Source organism: Ranitomeya imitator, chromosome 3 (assembly GCF_032444005.1).
Source record: "Ranitomeya imitator isolate aRanImi1 chromosome 3, aRanImi1.pri, whole genome shotgun sequence".
Taxonomy (NCBI): Eukaryota; Metazoa; Chordata; class Amphibia; order Anura; family Dendrobatidae; genus Ranitomeya; species Ranitomeya imitator.
The window spans coordinates 587,922,968-587,947,275 of record NC_091284.1 but is presented as its reverse complement, the minus strand read 5'-3'; the positions used below and the strand labels follow the sequence as shown (position 1 = coordinate 587,947,275).

Sequence of the window (24,308 nt, the reverse complement as noted above, 5' to 3'; positions counted from 1 at the left end):
TTCTTTTAGCACAGTTGGTGATGCTACATCCCTCCTTTACTAGGACTGGTCTATGTCCGGACTCATTACTGTTCTTGGGGCTATTTCTTTGGGCTCTGTGCCTTTGGTGTTCATTTCTGGTTGGATGCGGTTGCAGTCATTATTTTATATGTTTGTTATGATTTATGTATTTGTATTTTTCCTTTTTTCCACAGCGTTTTATGATTAAGAACCCGGTTGGGTTCGAAACGTCATTTGTATGCACGCTTTCCCACTGCATATTGACATTATTGTCTATTCAATGTGTATGTACACCAATAAATTGTTTATGATTCACTTGCAAAATATTCCATCCGTGAGTGCGGTGTATTTTCCTATTTAAGCATAATAACCGACACGTATTCTTTACTGTAAGAGCAGTGAGACTATGGAACTCTCTGCCGTGTGATGTTGTAATAAGTGATTCATTACTTAAATTTAAGAGGAGACTGGATGCCTTTCTTTAAAAGTATAATGATACAGGTTATATATACTAGATTCCTTGATAGGGTGTTGATCCAGGGAACAAGTCTGACTGTCGTATGTGGAATCGGGAAGGAATTTTTTTACCTAATGTGGAACTTACACTTTGCCACATGCTTTTTTTTGCCTTCCTCTGGGTGAACATGCTAAAGCATGTTAGGTTAGGGTATGTGTCGAGTTCCCAACTCTGCAGAGGGGGAATCTCGCACCATCTCTGCTGCAGTCTCCCATTCTTCTCCAGCCGCATTGGAGTCTGCTCAGCGGAGACATCGGTCCTAGCGTCTTGCTCAGTCTCACTCTGTGCATAGGGTTACTGCTGCTTTTCCTGCTTCTGCCATTGAAGCCAGTGCTGGGCAGCGGCGAGCAGACGCTTTTGGGACTAAGTCCTGCTTTTTCCCTTCTGAGCAAGCCCAGGGTGAGATCTCCTGTTGGAGAACGAGGGTCACATGCTCAGATGCTGCAGCGGTTCTCATTGCTCCTCCAGGAAGGTACTGAAGGTCCTAAACTTCTGTGGCAGCTTCCTATTAGTCCTTTATTGGAAGGTCCTATACATGCTGCAGCTATATAAGCTTTGCATGACCACACGGCCATGCACTAGTGTACAATTGCAATCATGTGTGCGTTGATGAGTGCAAGTCGTTCCTTAAAAAACCCATCCCTTGTGTATGACTGTTCGCGTAAGGTGTATGGCTGCAATCTAGCGCCCAGCTGAACTCACAGTGTTAACACACGAAACAGCGCCTACTGCTGTGACCGCCAGTACGGTGCCACGCGCCATTAGAGCGCTTCTTTAACCCAAGTCAGGGTGGTTAGTGGCGTCCACCAGTACGGCACAGTTTGCACTCTCGTGCTAATTAATTATTAGTTTTATTACGTGCGGTACTGTGGCCCTGTGACGCAATAGGGTTCGCTTCCTTCACACAGGGTGAAGTTAACCCGTGTGTGTATTCACATTGTATCGCCATATAGTCCGTCATTACTTGGCAGCAGGTTCCATCTCTGCACGGTGGACCCCGTGCTGCGAACACACTTTATTCTATCTTATTACTTGGTGCGTTCCGTTAGCCCTAAGACTATGGGTTGAACTAGATGGACTTAAAGTCTTCCTTCAACCTTAATAACTATGTTACTATGTTACTATGTACAGAGCACGTTCACCCTGGTGATCTACTGGCAGGTACAGGACAGATTGCTGGCGACCGAGTTAAGAAGTAGGTCCAATGTAATGTCATGCTCAATTCTTCAATGTGTTGTCCTTTTTTAACTTAAAAATATAGTGCCATCACAGCCCGCTTGCCCAAAATTCACTGGCCTATAACAGTACAGAGCACGTTCACCCTGGTGATCTAGTGGCAGGTACAGGACAGATTGCAGGAGACCGAGTTAAGAAGTATGCCCAATGTAATGTCATGCCCAATTCTCCAATGTAAAATCCTTTTTAAAAAAAATAAGAGTGCCATCACAGCCCCTTTGGCCAAAATGCACCGTACCGAGCACGTTCACTCTGGTGATCTACTGGCAGGTACAGGACAGATTGCAGGCAACCATGTTAAGAAGTAGGCCCAATGTAATATCATGCCCAATTTCCCAATGTGTTGTCCTTTTTTAAAAAAAGTAAACGAGTGCTATCACAGCCCCCTTGACCAAAATGCACCGTACAGAGCACATTCACCCTGGTGATCTAATTGTTCTGGATGAGGAGGATGAGGATAAGGAGGAGGATAAGAACACACAGACCAAATCTGGAAGCGTATGCCCATGTGTGGTTGTGAAGAGGTGCATGAGAATACACCTCCCCAAAAGAGAGAATGTATTTGAGGTTATGTTTCGCTGTTTTCACTTGGTGGTGTACAGAAGTCTTTCCCAATCCAGGCCTTGTTCATTTTTATAAGAGTCAGCCTGTCAGCATTTTCAGTTGACAGGCGGATGCGCTTATCTGTTATAATTTCACCAGCAGCACTAAAAACCCTCTCTGACAGAACGCTAGCAGCAGGGCAGACCAGGACCTCCAAGGCATAGAGAGCCAGTTCATGCCACATGTCCAGCTTGGATAGCCAATAATTAAAAGGCACAGAGGAATCACTGAGGACGTTTGTACGATCTGCAAGGTACTCCCTCACCATCTTCCCAAACATTGCACTTCTTGTGACAGCACCCCTTGCCTCTGTGCCGCCATGATGGGAGGGTCGGAGAAAACTGTCCCAGAATTTGGCCATTGTTCCCCTGACTGAGCTGGATTGTACTTCTGTCTCCCTCGCTTGGAGTTCTTGGTTGTACAACAAACTATGATGTCTGCTGCCAGCGTTCTCGCATGGCAATTTTCTAAGTAATTTCGCTACAAGGGCCCTGTGGTACTGCAACATTTTAGCACACCTCTCTGCCTCAGGCAGAAGAGATTGAAAGTTCTCCTTGTAGTGTGGGTCTAAAAGTGTCACCAACCAGTAATGAGTCTCACCCAAAATTTTGATAATCCGAGGGTCACGTGAAATGCAGCACAACATAAAGTCAGCCATGCGTGTCAGACTGCTAACAGACAAGACTTCCATGTCCTCACAAACAGGACGACTGACCATGCTGTCTGTTGTGAATTCCGCTCTTGGGCTCCCTCCGGTGGTTGTAAGTGGCACTTTTGTGAGTTCTGCTCTTGGGCTCCCTCCGGTGGTTTTAAGTGGTATGGCTGCTCCTTGGATTTAGCAGTCTGCAGCTGCTTCCACTGATTGTCTTTCTGCTCGGCTATTTATGCCTGGCTCTTCCCTTCAGCCAGTGCCACTTGTCAATGGTTCCTGGTTGGATTCACATCTCTCTTGGATTTCCCTGATATCCTGACCAGTTCAGCAAAGTTAAGTCCTTGCTTGCTCTTTTCTGTCCACTTGTTGTGGACTTATTCGTTCTGTGCATTCTATGTTTTGTCCAGCTTGTTTGTATCGATTAATTCTGTTAAGCTGGAAGCTTTGGGAAGCAGATTTACCCTCCACACCTTTAGTCAGGTGTGGAGATTTTTGTAAACTCTGTGTGGATTTTTGTAGTTTTTAATACTGACCGCACAGTATTCTATCCTGTCTTATCTATCTAGCTAGACTGGCCTCCTGTGCTACATCCTGGTTTCATTCTGTGTATGTCTTTTCCCTCTCCACTCACAGTCATTACTTGTGGGGGGCTATCTATCCTTTGGGGATTTTCTCTGAGGCAAGATAGTTTTCCTGTTTCTATCTTTAGGGGTAGTTAGTTCTCAGGCTGTGACGAGGTGCCTAGGGAGTGACAGGAGCATCCCACGGCTACTTCTAGTGTTGTGTTGAGCTTAGGGACTGCGGTCAGTACAGGTACCACCTCCTTCAGAGCTCGTCCCATGTTGCTCCTAAACCACCAGTTCATAACAGTACAAGTGGCCAAAAATGAATTAAATGCATCTCAAAAGAAGGAAAAAAAATTCGGAGCCATTTTTTTTCTGTGCTCTGTTTTGTCTTTTTTTTCCTCTTGATCTCTGGGTGGTTCAGGATTTATGCTCTGGCATGGATGTTCAGGGTTTATTTTCTCGTGTGGATCAACTTGCTGCAAGAGTACAGAGTATCCAAGATTATGTTGTCCAGACTCTGGTTTTGGAGCCTAAAATTCCTACTCCTGATTTGTTTTTTGGGGACAGATCCAAGTTTTTGAACTTTAAAAATAACTGCAAATTGTTTTTTGCTTTGAAACCCCGTTCTTCTGGTGATCCCATTCAGCAAGTTAAAATCATCATATCCTTGCTGCGTGGTGACCCTCAGGACTGGGCATTCTCCCTTGAATCAGGGGATCCGGCATTGCTGAATGTAGACGCATTTTTTCAAGCGATCGGATTATTGTATGATGAACCTAATTCTGTGGATCATGCAGAAAAAACCCTGTTGGCCCTGTGTCAAGGTCAGGAAGCGGCAGAATTATACTGCCAGAAATTTAGGAAATGGTCTGTGCTCACTAAATGGAATGAGGATGCTCTGGCTGCTATTTTCAGAAAAGGTCTTTCTGAAGCCCTTAACCCCTTTACCCCCAAGGGTGGTTTGCACGTTAATGACCAGGCCAATTTTTACAATTCTGACCACTGTCCCTTTATGAGGTTATAACTCCGAAACGCTTCAACGGATCCTGGTGATTCTGACATTGTTTTCTCGTGACATATTGTACTTCATGATAGTGGTAAAATTTCTTTGATAGTACCTGCGTTTATTTGTGAAAAAAACGGAAATTTGGCGAAAATTTTGAAAATTTCGCAATTTTCAAACTTTGAATTTTTATGCAATTAAATCACAGAGATATGTCACACAAAATACTTAATAAGTAACATTTCCCACATGTCTCCTTTACATCAGCATAATTTTGGAACCAATTTTTTTTTTTGTTAGGGAGTTATAAGGGTTAAAAGTTGACCAGCAATTTCTCATTTTTACAACACCATTTTTTTTTAGGGACCACGTCTCATTTGAAGTCATTTTGAGGGGTCTATATGATAGAAAATGCCCAAGTGTGACACCATTCTAAAAACTGCACCCCTCAAGGTGCTCAAAACCACATTCAAGAAGTTTATTAACCCTTCAGGTGTTTAATAGGAATTTTTGGAATGTTTAAATAAAAATGAACATTTAACTTTTTTACACAAAAAATTTACTTCAGCTCCAATTTGTTTTATTTTACCAAGGGTAACAGGAGAAATTGGACCCAAAAAGTTGTTGTCCAATTTGTCCTGAGTACGCTGATACCCCATATGTGGCAGTAAACCACTGTTTGGGCGCATGGGAGAGCTCGGAAGGGAAGGAGCGCTATTTGACTTTTCAATGCAAAATTGACAGGAATTGAGATGGGACGCCATGTTGCGTTTGGAGAGCCACTGATGTGCCTAAACATTGAAACCCCCCACAAGTGACACCATTTTGGAAAGTAGACCCCCTAAGGAACTTATCTAGAGGTGTGGTGAGCACTTTGACCCACCAAGTGCTTCACAGAAGTTTATAATGCAGAACCGTAAAAATAAAAAATCATATTTTTGCCCCCAATTTTTTATTTTTCCAAGGGTAAGAGAAGAAATTGGACCTCAAAAGTTGTTGTCCAATTTGTCCCGAGTACGCTGATACCCCATATGTGGCAGTAAACCACTGTTTGGGCGCATGGGAGAGCTCGGAAGGGAAGGAGCGCCGTTTGACTTTTCAATGCAAAATTGACAGGAATTGAGATGGGACGCCATGTTGCGTTTGGAGAGCCACTGATGTGCCTAAACATTGAAACCCCCCACAAGTGACACCATTTTGGAAAGTAGACCCCCTAAGGAACTTATCTGGATGTGTGGTGAGCACTTTGACCCACCAAGGGCTTCACAGAAGTTTATAATGCAGAGCCATAAAAATAAAACAAAATTTTTTTCCCACAAAAATTATTTTTTAGCCCCCAGTTTTGTATTTTCCCTAGGGTAACAGGAGAAATTGGACCCCAAAAGTTGTTGTCCAATTTGTCCTGAGTACGCTGATACCCCATATGTGGGGGGGAACCACCGTTTGGGCGCATGGGAGGGTTCGGAAGGGAAGGAGCGCCATTTGGAATGCAGACTTAGATGGAATGGTCTGCAGGCGTCACATTGCGTTTGCAGAGCCCCTAATGTACCTAAACAGTAGAAACCCCCCACAAGTGACACCATTTTGGAAAGTAGACCCCCTAAGGAACTCATCTTGATGTGTTGTGAGAGCTTTGAACCCCCAAGTATTTCACTACAGTTTATAACGCAGAGCCATGCAAATAAAAAATATTTTTGTTTTCCCACAAAAATTATATTTTAGCCCCCAGTTTTGTATTTTTCCAAGGTTAGCAGGAGAAATTGGACCCTAAATGTTGTTGTCCAATTTGTCCTGAGTACGCTGATACCCGATATGTGGGGGGGAACCACCGTTTGGGCGCATGGGAGGGCTCGGAAGGGAAGGAGCATCATTTGGAATGCAGACTTAGATGGAATGGTCTGCAGGCGTCACATTGCGTTTGCAGAGCCCCTAATGTACCTAAACAGTAGAAACCTCCCACAAGTGACACCATTTTGGAAAGTAGACCCCCTAAGGAACTCATCTTGATGTGTTGTGAGAGCTTTGAACCCCCAAGTATTTCACTACAGTTTATAACGCAGAGCCATGCAAATAAAAAATATTTTTTTTTCCACAAAAATTATATTTTAGCCCCCAGTTTTGTATTTTTCCAAGGTTAGCAGGAGAAATTGGACCCTAAATGTTGTTGTCCAATTTGTCCTGAGTGCGCTGATACCCGATATGTGGGGGGGAACCACCGTTTGGGCGCATGGGAGGGCTCGGAAGGGAAGGAGCATCATTTGGAATGCAGACTTAGATGGATTGGTCTGCAGGCGTCACATTGCGTTTGCAGAGCCCCTAATGTACCTAAACAGTAGAAACCCCCCACAAGTGACCCCATATTGGAAACTAGACCCCTCAATGAACTTATCTAGATGTGTTGTGAGAACTTTGAACCCCCAAGTGTTTCACTACAGTTTATAACGCAGAGCCGTGAAAATAAAAAATCTTTTTGTTTTCCCACAAAAATTATTTTTAGCCCCCAGTTTTGTATTTTCCCAAGGGTAACAGGAGAAATTGGTCCACAAAAGTTGTTGTCCAATTTGTCCTGAGTACGCTGATACCCCATATGTTGGGGTAAACCCCTGTTTGGGCACACAGGAGAGCTCGGAAGGGAAGGAGCACTGTTTTACTTTTTCAACGCAGAATTGGCTGGAATTGAGATCGGACGCCATGTCGTGTTTGGAGAGCCCCTGATGTGCCGAAACAGTGGAAACCCCCCAATTATAACTGAAACCCTAATCTAAACACACCCCTAACCCTAATTCCAACAGTAACCCTAACCACACTTCTAACCCTGACACACCACTAACCCTAATCCCAACCCTATTCCCAACTGTAAATGTAATCTAAACCCTAACCCTAACTTTAGCCCCAACCCTAACTGTAGCCCCAACCCTAACCCTAACCCTAGCCCTAGCCCTAACCCTAGCCCTAACCCTAACCCTAGCCCTAACCCTAGCCCTAACCCTAGCCCTAACCCTAGCCCTAACCCTAGCCCTAACCCTAGCCCTAGCCCTAACCCTAGCCCTAACCCTAGCCCTAACCCTAGCCCTAACCCTAACCCTAATCCTAGCCCTAACCCTAGCCCTAATGGGAAAATGGAAATAAATACATTTTTTTTTATTTTTCCCTAACTAAGGGGGTGATGAAGGGGGGTTTGATTTACTTTTATAGCGGGTTTTTTAGCGGATTTTTATGATTGGCAGCCGTCACACACTGAAAGACCCTTTTTATTGCAAAAAATATTTTTTGCAATACCACATTTTGAGAGCTATAATTTTTCCATATTTTGGTCCACAGAGTCATGTGAGGTCTTGTTTTTTGCGGGACGAGTTGACGTTTTTATTGAAAACATTTTTGGGCACATGACATTTTTTTATCGCTTTTTATTCCGATTTTTGTGAGGAAGAATGACCAAAAGCCAGCTATTCATGAATTTCTATTGGGGGAGGCGTTTATACCGTTCCGCGTTTGGTAAAATTGATAAATCAGTTTTATTCTTCGGGTCAGTACGATTACAGCGATACCTCATTTATATCATTTTTTTATGGTTTGGTGCTTTTATACGATAAAAACTATTTTACAGAAAAAATAATTATTTTTGCATCGCTTTATTCTCAGGACTATAACTTTTTTATTTTTTTGCTGATGATGCTGTATGGCGGCTCTTTTTTTGCGGGACAATATGACGCTTTCAGCGGTACCATGGTTATTTATATCTGTCCTTTTGATCGCATGCTATTCCACTTTTTGTTCGGCGGTATGATAATAAAGCGTTGTTTTTTGCCTCGTTTTTTTTTTTTTTTTCTTACGGTGTTTACTGAAGGGGTTAACTAGTGGGACAGTTTTATAGGTCGGGTCATTACGGACGCGGCGATACTAAATATGTGTACTTTTATTGTTTTGTTTTTTTTATTTAGATGAAGAAATGTATTTATGGGAATAATATTTTTTTTTTTTTTTCATTATTTTGGAATATTTTTTTTTATTTTTTTTACACATTTGGAAATTTTTTTTTTTACTTTTTTACTTTGTCCCAGGGGGGGACATCACAGATCAGTGATCTGACAGTTTGCACAGCACTCTGTCAGATCACTGATCTGATAGGAGTGCAGGCTGCTTCACAGTGCCTGCTCTGAGCAGGCTTCTGTGAAGACACCTCCCTCCCTGCAGGACCCGGATCCGCGGCCATCTTGGATCCGGGGCTCGAGCAGGGAGGGAGGTGAGGAGACCCTCGCAGCAACGCGATCACATCGCGTTGCTGCGGGGGGCTCAGGGAAGCCCGCAGGGAGCCCCCTCCCTGCGCGGTGCTTCCCTGCACCGCCGGCACATCGCGATCATCTTTGATCGCGGTGTGCCAGGGGTTAATGTGCCGGGGGCGGTCCGTGACCGCTCCTGGCACATAGTGCCGGATGTCAGCTGCGATAAGCAGCTGACACCCGGCCGCGATCGGCGGCGCTCCCCCCGTGAGCGCTGCCGATCGCTATGACGTACTATCCCGTCCAGGGTCAGATAAGCCCAGGGCACCTCGACGGGATAGTACGTCTAAGGTCACAGAGGGGTTAAAGATGTTATGGTGGGCTTCCCTACGCCTGCTGGTTTGAGCGAATCTATGTCTCTAGCCATTGAGATTGATCGGCGTCTACGCGAGCGCAAAGCTGTGCACCATATGGCAGTGTCCTCTGGGCAGAGTCCTGAGCCTATGCAATGTGATAGGATTTTGACTAGAACAGAACGGCAGGAATTCAGATGTCAGAATAGGCTGTGTTTTTACTGTGGTGATTCTGCTCATGTTATTTCTGATTGCCCTAAGAGTACTAGGAGGGTCGCTAGGTCTGTTACCATCAGTACTGTACAGCCTAAATTTCATTTTTCTGTGACCCTGATTTGCTCATTGTCGTCCTTTTCTGTCATCGCGTTTGTGGATTCGGGCGCTGCCCTGAACTTAATGGACTTAGAATTCGCCAGGCGCTGTGGTTTTTCCTTGCAGCCTTTGCAGAGCCCTTTTCCTTTGAGAGGCATTGATGCTGCACCATTGGCCAAGGGTAAACCTCAGTACTGGACGCAGATGACCATGTACATGGCTCCAACACATCAGGAAGATTGCCATTTTCTGGTATTGCATAACCTGCATGATGTTGTTGTACTGGGTTTTCCATGGTTACAGGAACATAATCTGGTGCTGGATTGGAAATTTATGTCTGTGACTAGTTGGGGTTGTCAAGTGGTACATAGTGACGTTCCTTTGATGTCAATTTCCTCTTCCCCCTCTTCTGAGGTCCCTGAGTTTTTGTCGGATTTCCAGGATGTACTGTATTTGATGAGCCCAAGTCCAGTTCCCTTCCTCCACATAGGGACTGTGATTGTGCTATTAACTTGATTCCAGGTTGTAAGTTCCCTAAGGGCCGACTTTTCAATCTGTCTGTGCCAGAGCATGCCGCCATGCAGAGTTATGTTAAGGAATCTTTGGAGAAGGGGCATATTCGGCCGTCTTCGTCACCATTGGGAGCGGGTTTCTTTTTTGTTGCTAAGAAGGATGGCTCCTTGAGACCCTGTATAGATTATCGTCTTCTTAATAAGATCACGGTCAAATTCCAATACCCCTTGCCTTTGCTTTCTGATTTGTTTGCTCAGATTAAGGGTGCTAGTTGGTTTACTAAGATTGACCTCCGAGGGGCATATAATCTTGTTCGTATTAAACAGGGTGACGAATGGAAAACTGCATTTAATACGCCCGAAGGCCATTTTGAATACCTTGTGATGCCATTCGGGCTCTCTAATGCTCCATCTGTGTTCCAATCTTTTATGCATGATATTTTCCGCAATTATCTTGATAAATTCATGGTTGTATATTTGGATGATATTTTGATTTTTTCCGATGATTGGGAGTCTCATGTGAAGCAGGTCAGGATGGTATTCCAGATCCTTCGTGATAATGCTTTATTTGTGAAGGGGTCTAAGTGCCTATTCGGAGTTCAGAAGGTCTCTTTTTTGGGTTTTATTTTTTCTCCCTCGTCTATGGAAATGGATCCTGTTAAGGTCCAAGCTATTCATGACTGGATTCAACCCACATCAGTGAAGGGCCTTCAAAAATTTTTGGGCTTTGCTAATTTCTATCGCCGTTTCATTACCAACTTTTCCAGTGTGGTTAAGCCCCTTACTGATTTGACTAAGAAAGGCGCTGATGTGGCGAATTGGTCCTCTGCGGCAGTTGAGGCCTTTCGGGAGCTTAAACGCCGATTTACTTCTACCCCTGTGTTGCGTCAGCCGGATGTTTCTCTTCCTTTTCAGGTTGAGGTTGACGCTTCTGAGATTGGGGCAGGGGCCGTTTTGTCTCAGAGGGATTCTGATGGTTCTTTGATGAAACCGTGTGCTTTTTTTTCCAGAAAGTCTTCACCTGCGGAACGCATTATGATTTCGGCAATCGGGAGTTGTTGTCTATGAAGTGGGCGTTTGAGGAGTGGCGACATTGGCTTGAGGGAGCTAAGCACCGCGTTGTGGTCTTGACTGATCATAAGAATCTGATTTACCTCGAGTCGGCCAAGCGGCTGAATCCTAGACAGGCTCGATGGTCCCTGTTTTTCTCCCGTTTTGATTTGTGGTCTCGTATCTTCCGGGATCTAAGAATGTTAAGGCTGATGCCCTCTGTAGGAGTTTTTTGCCTGATTCTCCTGGAGTCCCTGAGCCGGTTGGCATTCTTAATGAAGGGGTGATTCTTTCTGCCATCTCCCCTGATTTGCGGCGGGTGCTTTGGGAATTTCAGGCTGATAACCCTGACCGCTGTCCTGTGGGGAAGCTGTTTGTTCCTGATAGATGGACAAGTAAGGTAATTTCTGAGGTTCATTGTTCAGTGTTGGCTGGTTATCCTGTGATTTTTGGTACCAGAGATTTGGTTGCTAGGTCCTTTTGGTGGCCTTCCTTGTCACGCGATGTGTGTGCTTTTGTGCAGTCCTGTGGGACTTGCGCCCGGGCCAAGCCTTGCTGTTTCCGCGCTACTGGGTTGCTTTTGCCTTTGCCGGTCCCTGAGAGGCCCTGGATGCATATTTCCATGGATTTTATTTCGGATCTTCCTGTTTCCCAGAAGATGTCTGTTATCTGGGTTGTTTGTGACCGGTTCTCTAAAATGGTCCATCTGGTACCTTTGCCTAAGTTGCCTTCCTCCTCAGATTTGGTTCCATTGTTTTTTCAGCATGTGGTTCGTTTGCATGGCATTCCGTAGAATATTGTGTCTGACAGAGGTTCTCAGTTTGTCTCTAGGTTTTGGCGGGCCTTTTGTGCTAGGATGGGCATTGATTTGTCTTTTTCTTCGGCGTTTCATCCTCAGACTAATGGCCAAACTGAGCGAACTAATCAGACCTTGGAAACCTATTTGAGATGCTTTGTGTCTGCTGATCAGGATGATTGGGTGGCTTTCTTGCCGTTGGCCGAGTTTGCCCTTAATAATAGGGCTAGTTCGGCTACTTTGGTTTCACCTTTCTTTTGTAATTTTGGTTTTCATCCTTGTTTTTCTTCTGGGCAGGTTGAGCCTTCTGACCTTCCTGGTGTGGATTCTGTGGTGGACAGGCTGCAGCAGATTTGGACTCATGTGGTGGACAATTTGTCGTTGTCTCAGGAAAAGGCTCAACATTTTGCTAACCGCCGTTGGTGTGTTGGTCCCCGGCTTCGTGTGGGGGATTTGGTTTGGTTGTCTTCTCGTCATGTTCCTATGAAGGTTTCTTCCCCTAAGTTTAAGCCTCGGTTTATTGGTCCTTATAAGATTTCTGAAATTATCAATCCTGTGTTTTTTCGTTTGGCTCTTCCAGCCTCTTTTGCCATTCTTAATGTTTTCCATAGATCTTTGTTGCGGAGATATGTGGTGCCCGTTGTTCCCTTGGTTGATCCTCCTGCCCCGGTGTTGGTTGAGGGAGAGTTGGAATATGAGGTTGAGAAAATTTTGGATTCTCGTTTTTCAAGGCGGAGGCTTCAGTATCTTGTCAAGTGGAAGGGTTATGGCCAGGAGGATAATTCTTGGGTTGTTGCCTCCGATGTCCAGGCCGCCGATTTGGTTCGTGCTTTTCACTTGGCTCATCCTGATCGGCCTGGGGGCTCTGGTGAGGGTTCGGTGACCCCTCCTCAATGGGGAGGTACTGTTGTGAATTCCGCTCTTGGGCTCCCTCCGAAGGTTGTAAGTGGCACTTTTGTGAGTTCTGCTCTTGGGCTCCCTCCGGTGGTTTTAAGTGGTATGGCTGCTCCTTGGATTTAGCAGTCTGCAGCTGCTTCCACTGATTGTCTTTCTGCTCGGCTATTTATGCCTGGCTCTTCCCTTCAGCCAGTTCCACTTGTCAATGGTTCCTGGTTGGATTCACATCTCTCTTGGATTTCCCTGTTATCCTGACCAGTTCAGCAAAGTTAAGTCCTTGTTTTGCTCTTTTCTGTCCACTTGTTGTGGACTTATTCGTTCTGTGCATTCTATGTTTTGTCCAGCTTGTTTGTATCGATTAATTCTGTTAAGCTGGAAGCTTTGGGAAGCAGATTTACCCTCCACACCTTTAGTCAGGTGTGGAGATTTTTGTAAACTCTGTGTGGATTTTTGTAGTTTTTAATACTGAACGCACAGTATTCTGTCCTGTCTTATCTATCTAGCTAGACTGGCCTCCTGTGCTACATCCTGGTTTCATTCTGTGTATGTCTTTTCCCTCTCCACTCACAGTCATTACTTGTGGGGGGCTATTTATCCTTTGGGGATTTTCTCTGAGGCAGGTAGTTTTCCTGTTTCTATCTTTAGGGGTAGTTAGTTCTCAGGCTGTGACGAGGTGCCTAGGGAGTGACAGGAGCATCCCACGGCTACTTCTAGTGTTGTGTTGAGCTTAGGGACTGCGGTCAGTACAGGTACCACCTCCTTCAGAGCTCGTCCCATGTTGCTCCTAAACCACCAGTTCATAACAGTTGTCCTCCTCATCCTCATCCTCCCTGTCCTCAGGCCATTCTCGCTGAACAGAAGCTAATACAGATGTGTTTGTAGTACCATCTATAGTGCTTGAAAGTAGCTCCTTTTCTTCCTCCTACTCCTCCTCCTCATTCCCTACCAGTCCACGTAGAGAAGACATGAGGCTAGGCTGAGTGCAATCCCCCTGTATGTTTCCTTGCTCCATGTCCTCGTGCTCCACCTGCAATGCATCCTCTTTGATTGTGAGCAGAGAGTTTTTCAGAATGCTGAGAAGTGGGATGTGATGCTAATTATGGCGTTGTCGCTGCTCACCATCTTGTTGCAGTCCTCAACGTTTTGGAGGATGTTACATATGTCCGACATCCATGTCCACTCCTGAGGTCTTCTTTGTGGAGTCTGACTTGAAATTTGATGGCCTTGTTGATGTTGGTAGTCAACAACGGCCATCTTCTGCTTACAAATCCTTTCCAACATATGCAGCGTAGAGTTCCAGCGCATGGACACATCACGCAACAGTCGGTGAGCTGGAAGCCGAAAATGCTGCTGAAGCACGGCAAGGGCTGCTGAAGCTGTAGCTGACTTTCTAAAATAGGCAGACAGACGGCGTACTTTCACTAGCAGATCCAGCAGCTCCGGGTAACTTTTCAGAAAATGATGAACCATGAGGTTAAGCACATGGGCCAAGCAAGGTACGTGTGTGAGCTCACCTTGCCTCAGAGCCACCACCAGGTTACGGCCATTGTCACACATGACCATGCCTGGCTGTGGGTTCAGCGATGTCATCCAAACATCTGACTGCTTATTCAGCACAGTCCACAACTCTTCTGCATTGTGCTATTTGTCACCTATGCAGATTAGTTTCAGCACAGCCTTTTGCCGCTTGTCTGGGGCAGTGCTGCAGTGCTTCCAGCTTCTGACTGATGTGCTGATTTCAGAGATGGAGGATGAAGAGGAGGAGGAGGTGCAGAAGCTGTAGACTGTGGGGGCAACCCTGATTGATGTAAGGCCAGCAATCCTCGGCATGGGGAGGATGTGTTCCACTCCAAGGTTCGACTGGGCCCCGGCTTCCACTATGTTAACCCAGTGTGCTGTCATTGAGATGTACTGTCCCTGCCCACAAGCACATGGCCATGTGTCCTTGGTTAGGTGGACTTTCCCGGTAACAGCATTGTTGAGGGTATGGGTAATGTTGTGGGACACATGCTGGTGCAATGACTGTATGGCACACCGGGAGAAATAGTGATGACTGGGGACCGAGTACCTTGGGACGGCCGCCGCCGTCAGGTTGCGGAAAGCTTCTATCTCAACAAGCCTAAAAGGCAGCATTTCTAGCGCAAACAGAAGAGAAATAATAGAATTGAGGACTGTGGCCTGTGGGGCGTTGACTGGGTACTTCCGCTTGCATTCCAAAGACTCGGTTATAGACAACTGAACGCTGTGGTGGGACAAGGATGTGGACGGGCATGCTGATGGTGCTGCTTAACTGTGGACTACAACAGGTATAGGGCTAGAGGCATCTTCACATGCACGATGTACTGGGGATTGGCTTCAATGCAAAACAGTGGAAGAAGCAGTGGTGTGACCAGCAGGCAGTGGTCCTGGAGCCTGGGGTTCGGCCAATATAGTCGGGTGCTTTGCTTGCATGTGCCTAATCATGCTGGTGGTGGTCAGGCTGGTTATTTTGCTACTCCTGCTGATGCAGGCATGGCAGGTGTTGCAAATAGCCTGTTTGGGTTTATCGGCAGAGTCTTTAAAAAATAGCTGTGGTGGATACCGCGTCCTCCACAGACCAGACACACAGGCTCTAGATCTCTAAAGGCAAACCACCAGATCCGGTTATTCCCCTGTGTCCACCTATTCCTATGATCTTAATGAAAACCCACAATCTTTTGGGTCCACCTGCTCCCATTCACAATTTACCTCTGTGACTGATGAATGTCTGGCTATAGGACCGAAACGTTTCTTCTGTTGCTAAGCGTGGATACCATTAAACCACTTATCTGATTAAGTTAAGTTTGAGTGCCAAGTTATTTGCTACAATTTATGGTGTTGGAACCTTCTCTGGCACCTCCGAACGGCTGTGCAAGCGCTTACTCTTATAAATTAAAAAATCAGCTAGGCTCGGGAAGATCTCACAGGTGGAATGGCAACTTCTGTCATGTTGGTGTTACGGGGAATGGATGCATGCCTTCTGTCTGTGGCCACCACACTGCTTCTCCCTGCCTGTTGGGGGGATATGCCCCCTTCCCCATTTGTGCTGCTGTCCTCGCTATGCATGTCCTCCTGCCAGGTTGGGTCAGTCATTATGTCATCCACCACCTCGTCTTCCACATCCGCACCCTGCTCCTCCTCCTGACATTCTGGCAATTGTGTCTCATCATTGTCCACCTCTTGTGACACTTTCCCACCATTGCCTTCATGTGACTGGGGCTGGTCAAAGGTTTGGGCAGTTCTACATGCGATCTCATCTATCCCAACTTCAAGTTGACCGGCAGAGATTTCTGAATCTTAAAATGGAAAACTGAACAGCTCTTCAGAGTGTCCAAGTGTGGGATCAGTTGTCTCAGGGCACTTGGCATGGTGGGAGTAAGGAGGATCAGGGTGAGGAATATCCTGGCCACCCTCATGGCTACTCAGACTTGACCGTGTGGAAGACAAGGTGGTGGTGGCTAAGTGACTGGAAGCATTATCCGCTATCCAACCAACAACCATTTCACACTGCTCTGGCTACAATAGTGGTGTGCTGCAGTCCACTAGAAACTGGGACAGGAAGGTGGAGCGAGAAGATGTGGGTCTATTTGCTGCTCACTTTCACCTTGCCCACGGCCTCGTCCTCTGGATGCACCATCAGCATCACATCCACTTTCCCGTCCCTTGCCCCTTGCCCCTTGCCTTAACCATTTTAAATGGACTACTGCACTATTTCAAATGCTCAACACAAATATATTTATTAGTAGCGAAATAATATGCCTGCAAATCTATGAATTTTCAAACCCAAACACCAGGCAGGCCTCAGCCTGACCTAACAGACTGTATTCAACTTTTTTTTAAGTTAATTTATGCGAAATAGTGCTGTATAGAATTTGAGTATCACACAAACAAAAAACAAGTACACCTACCTACAATGTCCCAACTTGGAGCACGCAGATACATGAAACACCCCAAAAAAAAGGGGCACAAGGGTAGCACACACAACTATGCTACGTATGCCTGACAAACTATAACTTTTCAACAGGCCTCAGTCTGACAGAACAGACTGTATACTTGTTTTTTTTTGGGGGGGTATTTTTGGAAACAAAAACTAAAAAATATAGGTATATAGACAGTAAATCTGCAGCAGCTGCCTTTGAATTTCTTTTATGTGAAATAGTGCTGTATAGAATTTGAGTATCACACTGCCAACAAATAAGTACGCCGGCCTCCAATGTCCAACCTTGGAGCAGAGCAATATGAGGGCTCTCACAGAAATACCACACTGGCAAATCTGTGGCCTTTCAATTTTTTTATGCTAAATAACGCTGTCTAGAATTTGAGTATCACACAGCCAAAAAATAAGTACACCGGCCTCCGATGCCGAAACTTGGAGCACAGAGATATATGACGGCTGTAACGGAAATACCACACTGGCAAATCTGTGGCCTTTGAATTTTTTTTTTCAAAATTGCGCTGTATAGAATTTGAGTATGCCTGCAGGCCTTGCACTGATGTGAATATGCTGTGCCCTACCTACCTAGCGCTGCAATATCGGGACCCACGAATTAGCCCTAAAAAGCACTTTTGGTTTTTGAGGAGTTGTGGATGTAAGAGTTGCAGACCTACACTAACTCTAAAACCACAATTCTGACCCTATCTCGGCAGCAGCTCTCCCTACTCTTGCTGAAACAGGAACAGAATGCGGTGAGCAGGGCGGCACCAGGTCTCTTATACTCAGAATGATGCTGTATGGTCCAGCCAATCACTGCGTTTCATGGCCTGGCAGACAATCCCTGCATTGTGGGTCTCTAAAGTCCGCCAAAGCTGCTGGGTGGAGACTGCAGTTACCGCCGGATAATACCGGAAATGCTCGCTGCTCGCCGAGAACGCCGAGCATAGCGATACTCGGGCGAGTAACGAGTAGTGGCAAGCACATTCGCTCATCACTAGATGGTATCTTTTTATTTATTTTTTGTACAAATTTGGATTTTTTTCCACCAGTTAAATAAAAAAGAACTTATACATGTTTGTTATCTAATGACATGAATTGGAGAGTAATAATGGAGGTCAGTTTAAGCAATTAGTGAACATGGTATAAAAACAAAACAAAAACAATTGTGGAATTACATTAATTACATTTTTTTGCAATTTCATTGCTAACAAAAATGCAAACCTCTTGTTCTTCTCTTGTTCTCTCCATTCACTTAACTACACTGGGTGTGTACACTGTGTGGTAGACTTTCCAGCACTAGAAATACAAGAAATTCCTTTCTTTTGATCTCAGCTCAATCTATGCCTGCCCTGATCTATAGGACTGACTTTGTGTTACGGATTGGCAGACAGGAGAGCAGGAGCAGAGAGTCTAAGCAGCTGCAGACAAATCACACTTGGCAACAGACAGTAAGCTAAGCAGAAGGGACTGTGGGGCTAACTTTAAGATATTATAATTTGTTGTTAATGGAAATTTGAAATATATTTCTTAATGTGGCTCTGTAAAGGTTGGCCAGGGCCATAGTCGTGGCCCAGTTATTCAGGTTCTGCATGCCCTGGCCTCCCTCTACATAAACATCATGTCTCTTTAACAGCTCACCTGCTGTTCCATTCTCTGAGCTGGAAGATCTTCTACTCGGCTCCAGTCGGACCGTTTCAGTCCCTCTGAGAATAACTGAGACACAGTTCAAGGATAACTTCAAACACAACAGTTTACTTTCATTTTCTCACAGCTCATCCAGTTCCATTATTGTAGTTACAACAGGGTTTACAATACACATCACTTCAGCTTTCCCTTTATTTCTTCTCTCCTCAGAAGACTCGAGCCCAGGTCCTACCATTTCATACGGCATTTGTGTCCTTTCTGTCCAGATTCCTTGCCTCATGTGGGGGGTTCCCTCAACAGCTGTTTCACCCCAGCTCCGAGAAAATCAGCCCATGCAATCATCTGCCATATGGCGAGCGACCTGCCCATCTTTCCTGCTGTGTCTACTGTAAAATATGACCTTCGTCCAGTAGCTGCTGACGCTTGCATGTCTCTGGACATGCTGGTAATGGGGGTGCTGGATGGCTGGGCACTAAGCTTAAGCACCAACGTTGAAGGGCATTTCACCGACTTCCGGCCATCTAAGCTCTTCTGCGCTTTATGGGCGCCCAGGCCCTTCTGACAGGAACCAGGAAGATCCCTTCCTCTAACCTAAGTGACCCCTCCTACATTAACTATTAACAGGGTGACTAGACTAAGGATTCTGTACCCCCATCTGGTGGCTTCAACACTAACTGCACTGTCCCTATAATATACATGGTGCCGCAAAAACCTGTAACACATAAATACATACTGTATATACACAGCAGCATACATTATTATATTACAAAAGTGGACATGCTTGAGGAGTTAAGGGTGTACATAGTCCCTGTAACCCCTTACAGATACATAGGTGTAGTTTAGCTTTAATGTCTATATTTTGAATAAATCTATTTAAGATATTGAAAAAATATTGTAAAATAAAATTCAGTAAGGAGTGGAGATGCGCAAATTTATTCAAGTGGAATTGAATTCTACTTGAATTTTGCAACAAGCCTCATTTTGGGAGAACAAAGATTTTTTTGTAATTTGCTCTGCACAAATTAATCAAAATGGTGGCAAGCTGCAGATCCATCTTGCTGTACAATAGAGGGCTGGTAAAAGGTTATAAAACTAAAAAACATACCTCACCCCTTACCTCTCTACTCTGACCAACCCAGCTCCTCCCTGCCCATTATCCAGTCCTCCATGCTTCTGTCACCCAGGGTGAACACTGGGCTAGAGATGCAATGTGACAGAAATACTAAGGACTAGAATGCAGGCAGCAGCAGGGATGGCCAGAAAGGTGAGCAGTGAGGTTAGTATGTTTGTTTTTAACCTTTCAACCTTGGCCCTCTCCAGCCACCCCTGCTGTTTTCAGTCTGTTGCGCTGTCGCTATCCCCTGTCACATTGCATCTTCAGCCTAAAGTTTACTCTGCACTGGGGCTTCCGGCCATGAGCAGGCTCCGGAGATCATTTCTGAGGCTCCAGGGCCTACTCACTGTCAGAAGTCCTAGCCATGAGTGAACACCAGGTTGCAACTTCCATCTGTAGGCCCTTAAGGTCACTGTGCATGTGCAGTTAAGACTGAGACGCACTTGGGGCCAGACTCTCTGGCCTACAGTTAACACTCGGGCTGGAAAAGCAACACAATGGAGAGAGGGAGCCAGACAATGGGAAGGGAACAAAGGGAGCTTCTGGAGAGATGAGACGTTAGGTGAGCATAAGCATTTTTTTCACATCTTACATTTATTATGCTCTGGGGCCTAGAGAGACCCCATAGCATGGTAAGGGACAATACATTTGTGGAGAATAGCTTCTCTGCTAACCCAATTTCCCAGTAAAATCTACACGAACATGTGAATTTGAATATTTTCTGATCAGGTCATCTCTGGGAGGGAATTCAGAATATATAAATGGAGTAATGTGTGGCTCTAATAAATATTGTGTATTGCAACTTACTGCATTCACTAGCACAAACTCTTCCAAACCACATACCACCATGACTTAAATGCATTCTGCATAAATTTGGTCTTATTCCTCGAAATATATTATAATTAGATGTTTTATTTAATTTATACAAAAGAACTCTTTATAAATGACATATGAGTCCCTATAGCTTATTGGAAGTCAAGGATTTAGCTTATTAAGGAGCATTTCTAGTCCTCACCTCAGGAAGTCCAGAATAATTCTGCCAGTAGCATATGTTTGTCTGAAATATGTAGACATTGGTGTTTAAATGCATATGCGTGATTCACAGAAGCTGGAGGTGTCTCATTAAATCATGGACACTTGTTTTGATCAGAGTATATTTTCCCATGACATATGGTGTGCAGTTCAGAAGGCTGAATGTTTCACTTCCATATAGCTACAAATCAATATGCATGTAATATTTCTGTAACATAGTTAAGATATATTTGAAGCCCTAGACGTTGCTGTATCTCAACATTCTAGATATCTAAGTGACCCTGAATATTGAGCACATTGTTCGACTGAAGAGCAAGACACCCCAGGGAGAGCAGAAAAGAAGCTATAGCATACCAAGCAGGTTCATTTGGTCGGAGAAAAAATATATGCCCCTAGGGTAGATTGTATATGGAAATTAAACAATTGTAAATCTATAGACAAATGAGATTAGATTAAGTTGTCTTTCCAAATTCTTAACTAGATAACATCTGCTTCACACTTTCATCCATTATCTTGTGTTACATGGTGCTTGAAGTAATGCTAATAGGAAATATACTTCAAGCTCATTCTACTTCTTTACAGGGATCAATAAGAATAACCTGGAGCACTGTTGCTGTAACTTTCAGGTCAAGTATCTATAGTGCTACACTGAGTTATTCGAGCAATGTAGTTGCAGAAGTCAAGAGCACTAAATGATAGGATGAGATTGTCAGGGCCTGACCATAGACTTGACTGACAAAAACACAGCTTCAAATTGTGCTCTCTTTAGACTATTTGAGCAGCCAAGGTCTTCCTAAAGGAAGAAGTTATATACAAATATACCTATATCCTTTGTTTTGTATATAAACTCTCCAAATCATTTTTAAACAACTATATTACGATGCATATATTTGCATCTATATGCGAATTGCATATTGTGAAAACATCAGCGACTCAAAATTACAATGTATAGAGAAGAAAGACTGAGTCAATGCTAGTATATCAAAAATATGAACTATTTTTTATTTCAACCAATAAATCACACAAGAAATTTTAAGAGTTCTAAAATGCGACATATAGAGCAATACTTGTAAGACAGTGTAGATTCTGGGTTAGTGACAAAAGATCCAATTACTTAATGAGTACCAATCACAATGCAAAAGCACCACGGGTAAATAGTAAGCAAAATTACTGCTGTAGACATAGTGTCAATATAAGGCAGTCGGTTGGTTTAGCTCAGGGGAAGCCGGGGATCTAAACAGATACCTAAAGAGTGCTAGTAATCACTAACTATGTCATGATAGCAAAACCCCTATAAAGCAACACCTAGCTACCATCCATCTCCAGCTGCCAAGGATATAAGCAGTAAATAGCAAAGAAAAGGTTATATGCTATTACCCATCATAGTGCCGAGCAGGTGATCCGGGACTCTCTCCCCATCATCAAGTGACAGGAAGGGAGCAAGGGCAAAAGGAGGCAGAGGGAAATAACATCAATTATTCTATAAATATGAGGCAAACCCTTGCGACTCATTAAGTCCATTAGGAGACATAGTCCCCAGGATAGTAATCCATCTGCACTCTTTTTCGGCTAACAAACGCTTAATATCACCACCTTCGACACTGCACTGGATATGTCGTATACCTCTGACCATGAATGACTTGGGATTACTTTGGTGAAATAGTTTGTAGTGTCTTGGTATTGTCTTTAACATGGTTAGATTCTTAGCTGTGGCACTGCCAAGATGTCTCGTACATGCTCCCGTGTATGTGTCCTTAGTTGGCGTGATGTAAAGCTAAAATATATTTTGAGACAGTCGCATGTTGCATAATATATCACCTGTGCAGTAGCACACGTAACATGTTGTTTTATGGAGAATTCCCTGGCACCATCAGCCGAAATGAAAGTGGTGTTTCGTAAAATAATTTTACAAGCCATACACTTCCCACATGGAAAGCATCCCTGTGGTGGGCCACAGGAATTAAAGAAATTTGGGGTCGTTGGGACATAGTGGCTATGATCAAGAATGTCAGCCAAATTTTGACTCCTTCTTGCCGCCATCCCAGTTACTATCAGTGAGGAAAAATCGACATGCCTCTAATCCAATATGATGTTGGATGCATGTATACAGCGACTCAATGTCAGCTGTTACAAGTAACATGTTCTGATCCAAGGACATACCATCAATCCTGGCCAGGACGTCCATTGTGTCCCAGGCATTGGAAGGCAGCGACTCCACAAGTGGCTTCAAATAGCAGTCTATAAATTTACAAAAATGGGTTCACATAGCCCTCCAATTCTGGACACGATGGGCCGGCCCGGTGGATCCAGTGGATCCTTGTGGATTTTTGGTATAAAATGTATTGTTGGCACCCTGGAGGACTTGGTTAGCAAACCCTCCAGGACCGTTTTAGGGATAATTCCCTTATCAAAGGCCTGATGCAAGATCATTTCTAGTTCTGTGGAGAAGGCTGTCAGAGGGTTACGATCAAGGCGAAGGTATATTTTTTTTATCTCTTAACTGCCTGAATGCCTTCTTTTCATGCAGACGTTGCAGCCAGATAAGTATGCTTCCCCCCTTGTCAGCTGGCTTGATGACAATATCGGTATAACTCTTAAGTTCTCTCAGAGCGGTCCGTTGTGAAATCATAAAGTTATCATTTCCTCATGTCTCTGATATACATCTGAAATCATCCATGACCAATCTTGTAAATATATTAACAGCTGGACAGACTGACAAGGGGGGAAAGTGGGTGGAATGTGGGTATATTGACAATGGAAACGTACCTGTCATTACGGAATCCTGTTCATTCAATAATTCTTCAGGGGCATGTAAGGCCTCTTCTTCTGCCTGATAATTATTATGTCGCTCACCTATGCCCTTTGTGTGTAACTTCCCGAGGATCAACTTTCTTGAAAATAGGAAAAGGTCTTTTATTGCTGTAAAAGAGTCAAAATTGGTAACAGGGGGAAAGGTCAGACCCTTAGCGAGAACCTCTAATTGGGGTTGTGTGAGGACATGTTCTGATAAACTGATTACCTCCAAATGATTGTTCCTATTCCTTTTATCCTGTCTGTTAGGCTGTGTGATTGTACGTTTAACCACTTGGGCCTCTCTATTAGGAAACATGTTGTGAGGCTCCATGGTTTTTGCTTGCGATTTTGAGGATTTCTCACTAGATGCATGAGACGTCATAGACATTGACGGAGATCTTCTTCTAGCGTCTTTTAGCGGCCGACGTGGCTTACAATTCCATCTATACATAGTGTTGGACTGCTTATCACCAATGTTTCTCTGAAATTTCGTGGTCTTAGTTGTACATACAGTACAAACCAAAAGTTTGGACACACCTTCTCATTTAAAGATTTTTTTGTATTTTCATGACTATGAAAATTGTACATTCACACTGAAGGCATCAAAACTATGAATTAATACATGTTGAATTATATACTTAACAAAAAAGTGTGAAACAACTGAAATTATGTCTTAGATTGTAGGTTCTTCAAAGTAGCCACCTTTTGCTTTGATGACTGCTTTGCACAATCTTGGCATTCTCTTGATGAGCTTCAAGAGGTAGTCACCGGGAATGGTTTTCACTTCACAGGTGTGCCCTGTCAGGTTTAATAAGTGGGATTTCTTGCTTTATAAATGGGGTTGGGACCATTAGTTGTGTTGTGCAGAAGTCTGGTAGATACACAGCAGATAGTCCTACTGAATAGACTGTTAGAATTTGCATTATGGCAAGAAAAAAGCAGCTAAGTAAAGAAAAACGAGTGGCCATCATTACTTTAAGAAAGTAATGATCACTTTTATGTGATTATTTTTATTCTGTCACGTCTTTTATTGTCTGTACAAGTCTGCTCTAAAAT

General features: G+C 44.2%; 1 protein-coding gene across 2 annotated transcripts in view; it reads left to right on the top strand.

Moving 5' to 3' along the window:
• GPC6 (glypican 6) overlaps window positions 1-24,308 on the top strand; it is a 1,713,043-nt gene that overhangs the window by 956,028 nt on the left and 732,707 nt on the right. The window lies entirely within an intron of this gene.